We start from the raw sequence: 13,156 nt of genomic DNA on the forward strand, positions 1-13,156 counted from the left end.
CTATATCAGCAATAATCACCTGTAAGGTACAACCTACAAATATGCGCATATTTCTATAAAAAATTGTCAAACTTTATATAATAAAATCGAAAACACAACAATTTTAGCACTAAACAAGTATAAATAGTTTAATAATAATAATAATAATAATAATAATAATAATAATAATAATAATAATAATAATAATAGTCAACAGCCATATGCTCGTTCAAATAATAATGCTTGGTCTTTTTCCAAAATTTTAGCAGAGCAAAACAATCAGTCAGCATGAAAGAAATAATAAGCCACAATAATAGCAATAGAAATACAGAAAATGCAATAATGTTAAAGCAAAAAATCAGAATTTCAATTCTCAGTTTCTCAAAGACTATCTTTTTGCTGGGCAATGGGCAGCATAAGGAATATCGATAAATTATTCAAAATTTAATTTAAAATTATTATTACAAATTTATGAATATATTTTTTTAAAATTTTCTGTCTACAAACACATCATAAACCATGCTTCAATGGGCCATGCTTCCAACTATATGGTTGGCTTGTTCCTTGTAACACTCTACTACATAGAGTTTTACGCTTAAGTCATAGAATAGAGGTAGTGTGGTGTTACGGACCTCTAAACATCAAAATAAATACATAATAGAGAAGAAGATAATATACTAGGAGCCTTGAAACAAAACGGGTAAGCAAAAATTGCAAAATGAAAAGCGCAACTCTCAAAAGAAAGGATTACTTGCGTGCTAAGAAACCTAATAGGAACATGATAAAAATAAGCAAAAGGATAAAGGAAAGCTAAGAAAACAGCATAACTAGCCCCTGACTCAGCCTGTGAAGCTAAAGCTGGCTAGAGGATACATATATACATATAAACACACATAAGTATCCCTAAAATACACCAATATACCAAAGTAACTCCTATTTCTCCCTCAACCTCTAAGAGGAGCAGCGTACATAAGTTACTTGGAGAGGAAGCTAAACATATATACACATATATACAAACAGAAATCAAAATACACCCAAGGACTACTTCGCTTCCCATGATCCAGACGCCTAGCGAGGAGCCTCTCGACCTGCATCTGAAAAACAACAATACAATATGGAATGAGAACCGGAGGTTCTCAGCATGGTAAAAGTGCCACGCGTATAATAAATAAGGTCCTGAGAATGCCACAGGCAATCCTAGAACGCCGTTATTCAATTATCCAACTTAAGTACTAAACAGAAGCTATAAATAGGGGTAGGTGTTCTAAATCTACCTAACTTACTCAAGTTCAATCTTAACCTAACACCAAACCATTTTCCCATTTCTTCCATCCCTCCATCATTCATAATGCAACAGAAACAAGCAACCAAACAAGTTCACACACAAGTAATGAGCAGATAGTACAAATAGCAGATGATATATATCAATTAGGCAAACCCAGGAAATGCATAGCAATCAAAACAAACAAATGCATATGATGCATGCCTGTCCTATGGCTGATGGGGCCCATCTGTCTGTTATTCAGCCAACCCGACAAGTCTGAAAACCTTAGACTGTCCCCCGTCGCGCATCCCCAAGAGTCTATGCATAGAGTTCACATTCATTCATCATATAATCACTCAATGGGGGCTATCCATACTCGGAAATTTATACGTGCCCGGCCACCCTTACGACGTAAGGTCAACAGAGTGTTGAGATTCAACCTGGAACACGTGGTGGTGAGCCACGGTTTTTATCCAGTGAAACTTATATCTCAGATATCATTATTCATAAACCATGGCAATTATCATCAATATATCATCAAATATCAAGCCTTAATGTTAAACTTCATTAACATTCTTATTTTCTTCATAAAAGCCACCGGTTACAACTTTCTTCACCCTCAAGTTATCTTATTTTCCTAGCTTCTTTTATCTACTGGACCTAGAACCATACTTTAAGCCTTAAAGGGAAGAAAATAGAGGTTTAGAAGTGGAAAATTGGTTTAAAAACAGCCAAAACCGGTTTAGAAGCAGGCAGCATCCACGCGTACGCGTAGGCCACGCGCACGCGTAGAGCGTACATCAAGTCACGTGCACGCGTGAGTCATGCGTACGCGTGAATATGCACACACACGTATGCATGCCTCTCGCGCATGCGTCACCAAGATTCCACGCCACGCGTACGCGTGAGCCACGCGTACGCGTGGGTGGGCATTTTTAAAAAATGGGCAGAATGCCCAGAAAGCTTGCAGCCATCCTGAACATAGATTTAAACACTAAACTTGCAACGTCCATAACTTTCTCCACAAAATTCTGTTTTCCACAAAGTTGATATCAATCAAAAGCTCTTAAAACCATCTTTTATTTGCAACAAACCACAATTCAATCCAAAATTTGAGGAGAATATTATGGACGTCCAAAGTTCATCAAAATTTGGTTTTAATCAATTTCCAACAAAACCTCACTTTCACCAATTTAAGTTTCTTACCATTAAAACTTGCATTACAATACCATATCAACCCAATTCATCAACAACCATTGCCAATATAACATATAATCAACTTAACTAACCTTGATCATTAACAATTATCCACATTTACCTCATACATCATTAACCCTTCATTTATTCATATCAATTCTTCACCTATACCAACTTTCATCATATATTTTTCAACCTTCCATTAACATATACCAACTAAATGCCATTAACATAAATCAACCCTTCATACACATTAATCCATCAACTTCACATAACACATTTTAGTAACAAACACCAACCATAATCTATCAATACATCAACATCAACACAACCCATTATAAGCAAGTCCAAGAGCATAAATTAATAACCTCAATGTCTCATAATTCCAATATATGTTCATCAACAATTATACCAACAACAATACAAAGCTACTCATTAAATGCCATTAAAAAATTCAACTTATCCTATGGTTCTTCTAACCTAAGTTTTCACAACACCGTAAATATTAAACGTGCAAAACTGAAACCATACCTTGGCCGATCACTTAGTTCACCCAAGGCAGCCTCACAACTCAAAATTACAGCCCCTCCAAGCTCAATTAAAATAGCTCCCAAACCAAGCTTGATCACCAACAAGCCTCCAATTACTCCCAGGTCAATTCCAATGCTTATATACCCACTTAATCTACACCTAATACATATATATGTTCCAATTTCAATTTTCCCATCATAAATACAAGATTGAGTTAGGGTTAGGATGTTCTTACTATACCCATATGCTCAATAGCTTGAGCCCACAAGTCCCAGAAGCTAACTTGAACCTAGAACACAAAAGTTGGACAAGATTCACCATAGGTTTTCAAGTTTACAAAAGAAAGAGGTATAGAGATTCTGAACCAAATATGAGGCTTACTGGTGAAATTGTTCGAATAGAAAGGTAGAGCTCAACGCGCTGAGCACGTGGCCACGAACGGTGCGGCGATCGGAGCTCAAACGAGGAAGATATGGTGGTTGGAGTATTTGGTTAGGGTTAGGGAGCTCTCCTCCTCTCCCTTTCTGTTATGGCATCCAACAGCTAATGAGGAAGAAGAAAGCTGCTGTTTCATTTAAGTGTTTGGGTCCGGTTGGACCCACGGGCCCGGTTTTGGCCCCGGTTCAACTGGTTCGGCCCTTCCGGTCCGATTTTGGGCTAAATTTTTGAAATTGGTATCAAAATTCTAGTTTCGACGAACTCTATTCTATTTTGATATTAGTTTTACATTTTTAGATTTTCTAATTAAAATTCAATTTATTAACTAATAGTTTACCAATTTTTTTGTGGGGTTTATATCCTACCCACCCAATTAGGAATTTTGTCCTCAAAATTCAGAGTGAGTTACCTGAAAAGAGCTGTGGGTAGTCCTTCCGCATCTCTGATTCAAGCTCCCAAGTATGTTCTTCAATACCAGCCAGACTCCAAGCTACTTTCACTAAGGAAACCTCCTTTATGCATAGACGCTTGATGCTGGTATCATCAATCCTAACCGGAGTTACTGAAAGCGTCAGATCTTCTCTTACTTGGACTGATTCTGGTTCAAGGACATGACTAGGGTCAAAAGTGTATTTACAAAGCTGTGATACATGGAACACGTCATGCAGGTTCGAAAGATGTGGTGGTAACGCGATCCTATACGCCATTGGTCCAATTCTCTTTAGGATTTCAAATGGCCCAATGTAACGGGAATTTAACTTCTTGGTTTTGATGGATCTCCCTATTCCAGTGGTCGGAGTAACCTTCAGGAAGACGTGTTCTCCTTCCTCAAATTCTAAGGGCTTCCTTCTTCGGTCAGCATAGCTTTTCTGACGGCTTTGAGCTTCAAGCATTTGCCTTCGGATTCTTTTTATTTGCTCAGTGGTTTCAGTTACCATTTCAGGTCATATCAAACTCCTTTCTCCTGCCTCATACCAACATAATGGAGACTGGCATTTTCTTCCATACAAAGCCTCATATGGAGCCATTCCAATACTTGCATGATAGCTATTGTTATAAGCAAATTCTATCAAAGGCATATATCGATCTCAGCTCGCCGGTTGATCCAAAACACAAGCTCTTAACATGTCTTCCAAGGTTTGGATTGTTCTTTCTGATTGGCCATCCGTCTGAGGATGATAGGCAGTGCTTAGGCTTAATTGAGTGCCAAAAGCTCACTGAAAAGCACCCGAGAACCGTGATGTAAAGCGAGGATCTCTATCCGACACAATGGTGGAAGGTATGCCATGTAATCTCACAATCTCCTTTATGTATAAGCGTGCCAACTCCTCCATAGTACAACTTATTCGAATAGGCAGAAAATGAGCTGACTTAGTCAGTCGGTCTGTGATGAGCGGATAATTTATACGCTTTTTGGCATTGTTTTTAGTATGTTTTTAGTAGAATCTAGTTACTTTTAGGGATGTTTTCATTAGTTTTTATGTTAAATTCACATTTCTGGACTTTACTATGAGTTTGTGTATTTTTCTGTGATTTCAGGTATTTTCTGGCTGAAATTGAGGGACTTGAGCAGAAATCAGATTCAGAGGTTGAAGAAGGACTGCTGATGCTGTTGGATTCTGACCTCCCTGCACTCAAAGTGGATTTTCTGGAGCTACAAAACTCAAAATGGTGCGCTTCCAATTGCGTTGGAAAGTAGACATCCAGGGATTTCCAGCAATATATAATAGTTCATACTTTGGCCAAGGATAGACGACGCAAACTGGCGTTCAACGCCAGTTTTCTGCCCAAATCTGGTGTCCAGCGCTAGAAAAGGAGCCAAAACCAGAGTTGAACGCCCAAACTGGCACAAAAGCTGGCGTTCAACTCCAAGAAGGATCTCTACACGTGCAACACTCAAAGCTCAACCCAAGCACACACCAAGTGGGCCCCGGAAGTGGATTTATGCATCAATTACTTACTTCTGTAAACCCTAGTAGCTAGTTTATTATAAATAGGACATTTCACTATTGTATTTGACATCCTGAGTCTTATCTTCGGATCATAGAGACTTGGTTACTCCGGTTCCCTTCTGGGGCCGAGACCAATGAACTCCATTATCACTTATGTATTTTCAACGGTAGAGTTTCTACACTCCATAGATTAAGGTGTGGAGCTCTGCTGTTCCTCAAAGATTAATGCAAAGTACTACTGTTTTCTATTCAATTCATCTTATTTCGCTTCCAAGATATTCATTCGCACTTCAACCTGAATGTGATGAACGTGACAATCATCATCATTCCCTATGAACGCGTGCCTGACAACCACTTCCGTTCTACATTAGATTGAATGAGTATCTCTTAGATCTCTTAATCAGAATCTTCGTGGTGTAAGCTAGAATGATGGCGGCATTCAAGAGAATCCGGAAGGTCTAAACCTTGTCTGTGGTATTCCGAGTAGGATTCAATGATTGAATGACTGTGACGAGCTTCAAACTCGCGATTGCCGGGCGTAGTGACAGACGCAAAAGGATAGTAAATCCTATTCCAGCATGATCGAGAACCGACAGATGAATAGCCGTGCTGTGACAGGGTGCGTTGACCATTTTCACTGAGAGGATAGGATGAAACCATTGACAAGGGTGATACCTCCAGACGATTAGCCGTGCCGTGACAGGGCATTTGGATCATTTTCCCGAGAGAAGACCGAAAGTAGCCATTGACAATGGTGATGTATCACATAAAGCCAGCCATGGAAAGGAGTAAGACTGATTGGATGAAGATAGCAGGAAAGCAGAGGTTCAGAGGAACGAAAGCATCTCCATACGCTTATCTGAAATTCTCACCAATGATTTACATAAGTATTTCTATCCCTTATTGTTTATCTTTTAATTATCTAATCCAATCACATTTAACCCTACCTGACTGAGATTTGCAAGGTGACCATAGCTTGCTTCATACCAACAATCTCCGTGGGATTCGACCCTTACTCACGTAAGGTATTACTTGGACGACCCAGTGCACTTGCTGGTTAGTTGTGCAAAGTTGTGAACCATGGTATTGGCATCATGTTTTTGGCGCCATTACCAGGGAAAGAAAGAGCGATGAATTTTACATAATCAAAGTGTAATCACAATTTCTGCTCACCAGTCTATAACTTGTCCGAGTCCTTGGTAAGCCCAGTACAAAATCCATAGCAATGCTCTCCCATTTCCACTGTGGAATTTCCAAAGGTTGAAGGGTTCCTACTGGCTTTTGGTGTTCAATCTTGACTTTCTGATAAGTTAGGCATTTAGAAACATGTAATGCCACATCATTTTTCATTCTGGGCCACCAGAACATCGTCTTTAAGTCTTGGTACATCTTAGTGCTTCTAGGATGAATGGAGAACCCGCTCTTATGAGCTTCTTCCAATATGCTCTTCGCAAATCCCCGACATATTGCACAATTATCCGGCCCTTGAACCTCCACAACCCATATTTATCTTCTGACACTCTCTATTGCTTGCCTTTCTCAATCGCCGGCAAAATCTTATATAATTCTTGGTCATTCTGATGAGCATTTATTAGTTCAGCCTTGAAGTCGCTTGAGATCTGTAACTGGCTTAGGCATAGAGTCCCAAACTCCTCTCTGATTCCCAGTTTCAATCCTTGGAAGGCTGTCAACAACTCTTCCTCTCTTAGCATCATCCAAGCAACACATAGGGATACTGTTAAGACTAATGGAGTAGATCCTGAAGTCTACAGGCTCATGCTTTTTCCTTTTGCTGTAAGAGACAGAGCTAGAGTATGGTTGGACTCTCAACCTAAGGATAGCCTGAACTCTTGGGATAAGCTGGTCACGACTTTCTTAGCCAAGTTCTTTCCTCCTCAAAAGCTGAGCAAGCTTAGAGTGGATGTTCAAACCTTCAGACAGAAAGAAGGTGAATCCCTCTATGAAGCTTGGGAAAGATATAAACAGTTGACCAAAAAGTGTCCTTTTGACATGCTTTCAGAATGGACCATCCTGGATATATTCTATGATGGTCTGTCTGAGTTATCTAAGATGTCATTGGATACTTCTGCAGGTGGATCCATTCACCTAAAGAAAACACCTGCAGAAGCTCAAGAACTCATTGACATGATTGCTAATAACCAGTTCATGTACACTTCTGAGAGGAATCCTGTGAGTAATGGGACGCCTATGAAGAAGGGAGTTCTTGAAGTTGATACTCTGAATGCCATATTGGCTCAGAACAAAATACTGACTCAGCAAGTCAATATGATTTCTCAGAGTCTGAATGGAATGCAAGCTGCATCCAACAGTACTCAAGAGGCATCTTCTGAAGAAGAAGCTTACGATCCTGAGAACCCTGCAATAGCAGAGGTAAATTACATGGGTGAACCATATGGAAACACCTATAATCCATCATGGAGAAATCATCCAAATCTCTCATGGAAGGATCAAAGGCCTCAACAAGGCTTTAATAATGGTGGAAGAAACAGGTTTAGCAATAGCAAGCCTTTTCCATCATCCACTCAGCAACAGACAGAGAACTCTGAACAAAGTACCTCTAATTTAGCAAACTTAGTCTCTGATCTATCCAAGGCCACTGCAAGTTTCATGAATGAAACAAGGTCTTCCATTCGAAATTTGGAAGCACAAGTTGGCCAGCTGAGTAAAAGGATCACTGAAATCCCTCCTAGTATTCTCCCAAGCAATACAGAAGAGAATCCAAAAGGAGAGTGCAAGGCCATTGACATAAGCACCATGACCGAACCTGTAAGGGAAGGAGAGGACGTGAATCCCAAGGAGGAAGACCTCCTGGGACGTCCAGTGATCAATAAGGAGCTTCCCTCTGAGGAACAAAAGGAATCTGAGACTCATCTAGAGACCATAGAGATTCCATTAAACCTTCTTATGCCATTCATGAGCTCTGATGAGTATTCCTCTTCTGAAGAGAATGAGGAGGTTACTGAAGAGCAAACTGCCAAGTTTCTTGGTGCAATCATGAAGCTGAATGCCAAATTATTTGGTATTGAGACTTGGGAAGATGAACCTCCCTTGTTCACCAATGAACTAAGTGATCTGGATCAACTGACATTGCCTCAGAAGAAACAGGATCCTGGAAAGTTCATAATACCTTGTACCATAGGCACCATGATCTTTAAGGCTCTGTGTGACCTTGGTTCAGGAATAAACCTCATGCCCCTCTTTGTAATAGAGAAACTGGGAATCTATGAGGTGCAAGCTGCTAAAATCTCATTAGAGATGGCAGACAATTCAAGAAAACAAGCTTCTGGACAAGTAGAGGACGTGTTAGTAAAGGTTGAAGGCATTTACATCCCTGCTGATTTCATAGTCCTGGATACTAGAAAGGAAGAGGATGAATCCATCATCCTAGGAAGACCTTTCCTAGCCACAGCAAGAGCTGTGATTGATATGGACAGAGAAAAATTAATCCTTCAATTGAATGAGGACAACCTTGTGTTTACAACTCAAGGATCTCTCTCTGCATCCATGGAGAGAAAGCATAAAAAGCTTCTCTCAAAGCAGAGTCAAACAAAGCCCCCACAGTCAAACTCTAAGTTTGGTGTTGGGAGGCCACAACCAAACTCTAAGTTTGGTGTTGAACTCCCATATCCAAACTCTAAGTTTGGTGTTGGAGAGTCTCAACAAAGCTCTGCACATCTATGAGGCTCCATGAGAGCCCACTGTCAAGCTATTGACATTAAAGAAGCGCTTGTTGGAAGGCAACCCAATTTCTATTTATCTAACTATATTTTTCTTAGTTATATGTCTTTATAGGTTCATGATCATGTGGAGTCACAAAATAAACAAAAAAATCAAAAACGGAATAAAAAACAGCAGAAGAAAAATCACACCCTGGAGGAGCATCTGTCTGGCGTTCAACGCCAGAACAGAGCATGGTTCTGGTGTTGAACTCCCAAAATGGGCAGCATCCTGGCGCTGAACGCCCAGAACAAGCATGGTTCTGGTGTTCAACGCCAGAAATGGCAACAAATGGGCGTTGAACGCCCAAAATGGGCACCAACCTGGCGCTGAACGCCCAGAGTTGTGTGCAAAGGCATTTTGCATGCCTAAATTGGTGCAGGGATGTAAATGCCTTGACACCTCAAGATCTGTGGACCTCACAGGATCACCTCAGGATCTGTGGACCCCGCAGGATCCCCACCCACCTCACCCTCTCTCTCTCTCCATTCATGATTATCCCTTCTGCTTTCCATTCACCACTCACATCCATACACACCTCCCCCCTCTTCTCCACATTTTCTTCTTCTTCTTCTATTATTCTTTCTTCTTTTGCTCGAGGGCGAGCAGCATTCTAAGTTTGGTGTGATAAAAGCATAAGCTTTTTGTTTTTCCATTACCATTGATGGCACCTAAGACCAGAGAAACCTCTAGAAAAGGGGAAGGGAAGACAAAGGCTTCCACCTCCGAGTCATGAGAGATGGAAAGATTCATCTCAAGGGTCTATAGCTCAGTGGTAGAACATGTGGCTGCAAATCAAGAGATCCCTGAGATACCTTAGGGGATGCATCTTCCTCCACAAAACTATTGGGAGCACATCAACACCTCCCTAGAAGAATTGAGTTCCAATATGGGACAACTAAGGGTGGAACATCAAGTGCACTCCATCATCCTTCATGAAATAAGAGAAGATCACAAAGCAATGAGGGAGGAGCAACAAAGACAAGGAAGAGACATAGAAGAGCTCAAGGACATCATTGGTTCCTCAAGAAGGAAACGCCACCATCACTAAGGTGGATTCATTCCTTGTTCTTATTTCTTCTGTTTTTCGTTTTCTATGTTATGTGCTTATCTGTGTTTGTGTCTTCATTACATGATCATTAGTAGTTAGTAACTATGTCTTAAAGTTATGAATGTCCTATGAATCTATCACCTCTCTTAAATGAAAAATGTTTTAATTCAAAAGAACAAGAAGTACATGAGTTTCGAATTTATCATTGAACTTAGCTTAATTATACTGATGTGGTGACAATGCTTCTTGTTTTCTGAATGTATGCTTGAACAGTGCATATGTCTTTTGAAGTTGTTGTTTAAGAATGTTAAATATGTTGGCTCTTGAAAGAATGATGACAAGGAGACATGTTATTTGATAATCTGAAAAATCATAAAAATGATTCTTGAAGCAAGAAAAAGCAGCAAAGAACAAAGCTTGCAGAAAAAAAAAATAGGCAAAAAAAAATAGAAAAAGAAAAAGCAAGCAGAAAAAGCCAAAAGCTCTTAAAACCAAGAGGCAAGAGCAAAAAGCCAATAACCCTTAAAACCAAAAGGCAAGGGCAAATAAAAAGGATCCCAAGGCTTTGAGCATCAGTGGATAGGAGGGCCTAAAGGAATAAAATCCTGGCCTAAGCGGCTAAACCAAGCTGTCCCTAACCATGTGCTTGTGGCGTGAAGGTGTCAAGTGAAAACTTGAGACTGAGAGGTTAAAGTCAAGGTCCAAAGCAAAAAAAGAGTGTGCTTAAGAACCCTGGACACCTCTAATTGGGGACTTTAGCAAAGCTGAGTCAGAATCTGAAAAGGTTCACCCAATTATGTGTCTGTGGCATTTATGTATCCGGTGGTAATACTGGAAAACAAAGTGCTTAGGGCCACGGCCAAGACTCATAGAACAGCTGTGTTCAAGAATCATCATACTGAACTAGGAGAATCAATAACACTATCTGAACTCTGAGTTCCTATAGATGCCAATCATTCTGAACCTCCATGGATAAAGTGAGATGCCAAAACTATTCAAGAGGCAAAAAGCTATAAGTCCCGCTCATATGATTGAAGCTATATTTCATTGATAGTTTGGAATTTATAGTATATTCTCTTCTTTTTATCCTATTTGATTTTCAGTTGCTTGGGGACAAGCAACAATTTAAGTTTGGTGTTGTGATGAGCGAATAATTTATACGCTTTTTGGCATTATTTTTAGTATGTTTTTAGTAGAATCTAGTTACTTTTAGGGATGTTTTCATTAGTTTTTATGTTAAATTCACATTTCTAGACTTTATTATGATTTTGTATGTTTTTCTGTGATTTCAGGTATTTTCTGGCTGAAATTGAGGGACTTGAGCAGAAATCAGATTCAGAGGTTGAAGAAGGACTGCTGATGCTGTTGGATTCTGACCTCCCTGCACTCCAAGTGGATTTTCTGGAGCTACAGAACTCAAAATGGCGCGCTTCCAATTGCGTTGAAAAGTAGACATCCAGGGCTTTCTAGCAATATATAATAGTCTATACTTTGGCCAAGAATAGACGACGCAAACTGGCATTCAACGCCAGTTTTCTGCCCAAATCTGGCGTCCAGCGCCAGAAAAGGAGCCAAAACCAGAGTTGAACGCCCAAACTGGCACAAAAGCTGGCGTTCAACTCCAAGAATGACCTCTACACGTGCAACACTCAAAGTTCAGCCCAAGCACACACCAAATGGGCCCCGAAAGTGGATTTATGCATCAATTACTTACTTCTGTAAACCCTAGTAGCTAGTTTATTATAAATAGGACATTTCACTATTGTATTTGACATCCTGAGTCTTATCTTCGGATCATAGAGACTTGGTTACTCCGGTTCCCCTCTGGGGCCGAGACCAATAAACTCCATTATCACTTATGTATTTTCAACGGTAGAGTTTCTACACTCCATAGATTAAGGTGTGGAGCTCTGCTGTTCCTCAAAGATTAATGCAAAGTACTACTGTTTTCTATTCAATTCATCTTATTTCGCTTCCAAGATATTCATTCGCACTTCAACCTGAATGTGATAATGTGACAATCATCATCATTCCCTATGAACGCGTGCCTGACAACCACTTCCGTTCTACATTAGATTGAATGAGTATCTCTTAGATCTCTTAATCGGAATCTTCGTGGTGTAAGCTAGAATGATGGCGGCATTCAAGAGAATCCGGAAGGTCTAAACCTTGTCTGTGGTATTCCGAGTAGGATTCAATGATTGAATGACTGTGACGAGCTTCAAACTCGCGATTGCCGGGCGTAGTGACAGACGCAAAAGGATAGTAAATCCTATTCCAGCATGATCGAGAACCGACAGATGAATAGCCGTGCTGTGACAGGGTGCGTTGACCATTTTCACTGAGAGGATAGGATGAAACCATTGACAAGGGTGATACCTCCAGACGATTAGCCGTGCCGTGACAGGGCATTTGGATCATTTTCCCGAGAGAAGACTGAAAGTAGCCATTGACAATGGTGATGTATCACATAAAGCCAGCCATGGAAAGGAGTAAGACTGATTGGATGAAGATAGCAGGAAAGCAGAGGTTCAGAGGAACGAAAGCATCTCCATACGCTTATCTGAAATTCTCACCAATGATTTACATAAGTATTTCTATCCCTTATTGTTTATCTTTTAATTATCTAATCCAATCACATTTAACCCTACCTGACTGAGATTTGCAAGGTGACCATAGCTTGCTTCATACCAACAATCTCCGTGGGATTCGACCCTTACTCATGTAAGGTATTACTTGGACGACCCAGTGCACTTGCTGGTTAGTTGTGCGAAGTTGTGAACCATGGTATTGGCATCATGTTTTTGGCGCCATTACCAGGGAAAAAAAGAGCGATGAATTTTACATAATCAAAGTGTAATCACAATTTCTGCTCACCAGTCTATAACTTGTCCGAGTCCTTGGTAAGCCCAGTACAAAATCCATAGCAATGCTCTCCCATTTCCACTATGGAATTTCCAAAGGTTGAAGGGTTCCTACTGGCTTTTGGTGTTCAATCTTGACTTT

General features: G+C 40.2%; 1 non-coding gene across 1 annotated transcript; it reads right to left on the reverse strand.

Annotated features, from left to right (window-relative positions):
• Positions 1-7,269: 7,269 nt before the first annotated feature.
• Positions 7,270-7,377, reverse strand: LOC148574657 (small nucleolar RNA R71). Its single transcript, XR_015906044.1, has one exon. It is a non-coding gene; the product is annotated as a small nucleolar RNA R71 (small nucleolar RNA).
• Between the last annotated feature and the right edge of the window lie 5,779 nt (positions 7,378-13,156).

This window comes from Arachis ipaensis, chromosome B2 (assembly GCF_059453495.1).
Source record: "Arachis ipaensis isolate K30076 ecotype BB chromosome B2, ASM5945349v1, whole genome shotgun sequence".
In the NCBI taxonomy this organism is placed as follows: Eukaryota; Viridiplantae; Streptophyta; class Magnoliopsida; order Fabales; family Fabaceae; genus Arachis; species Arachis ipaensis.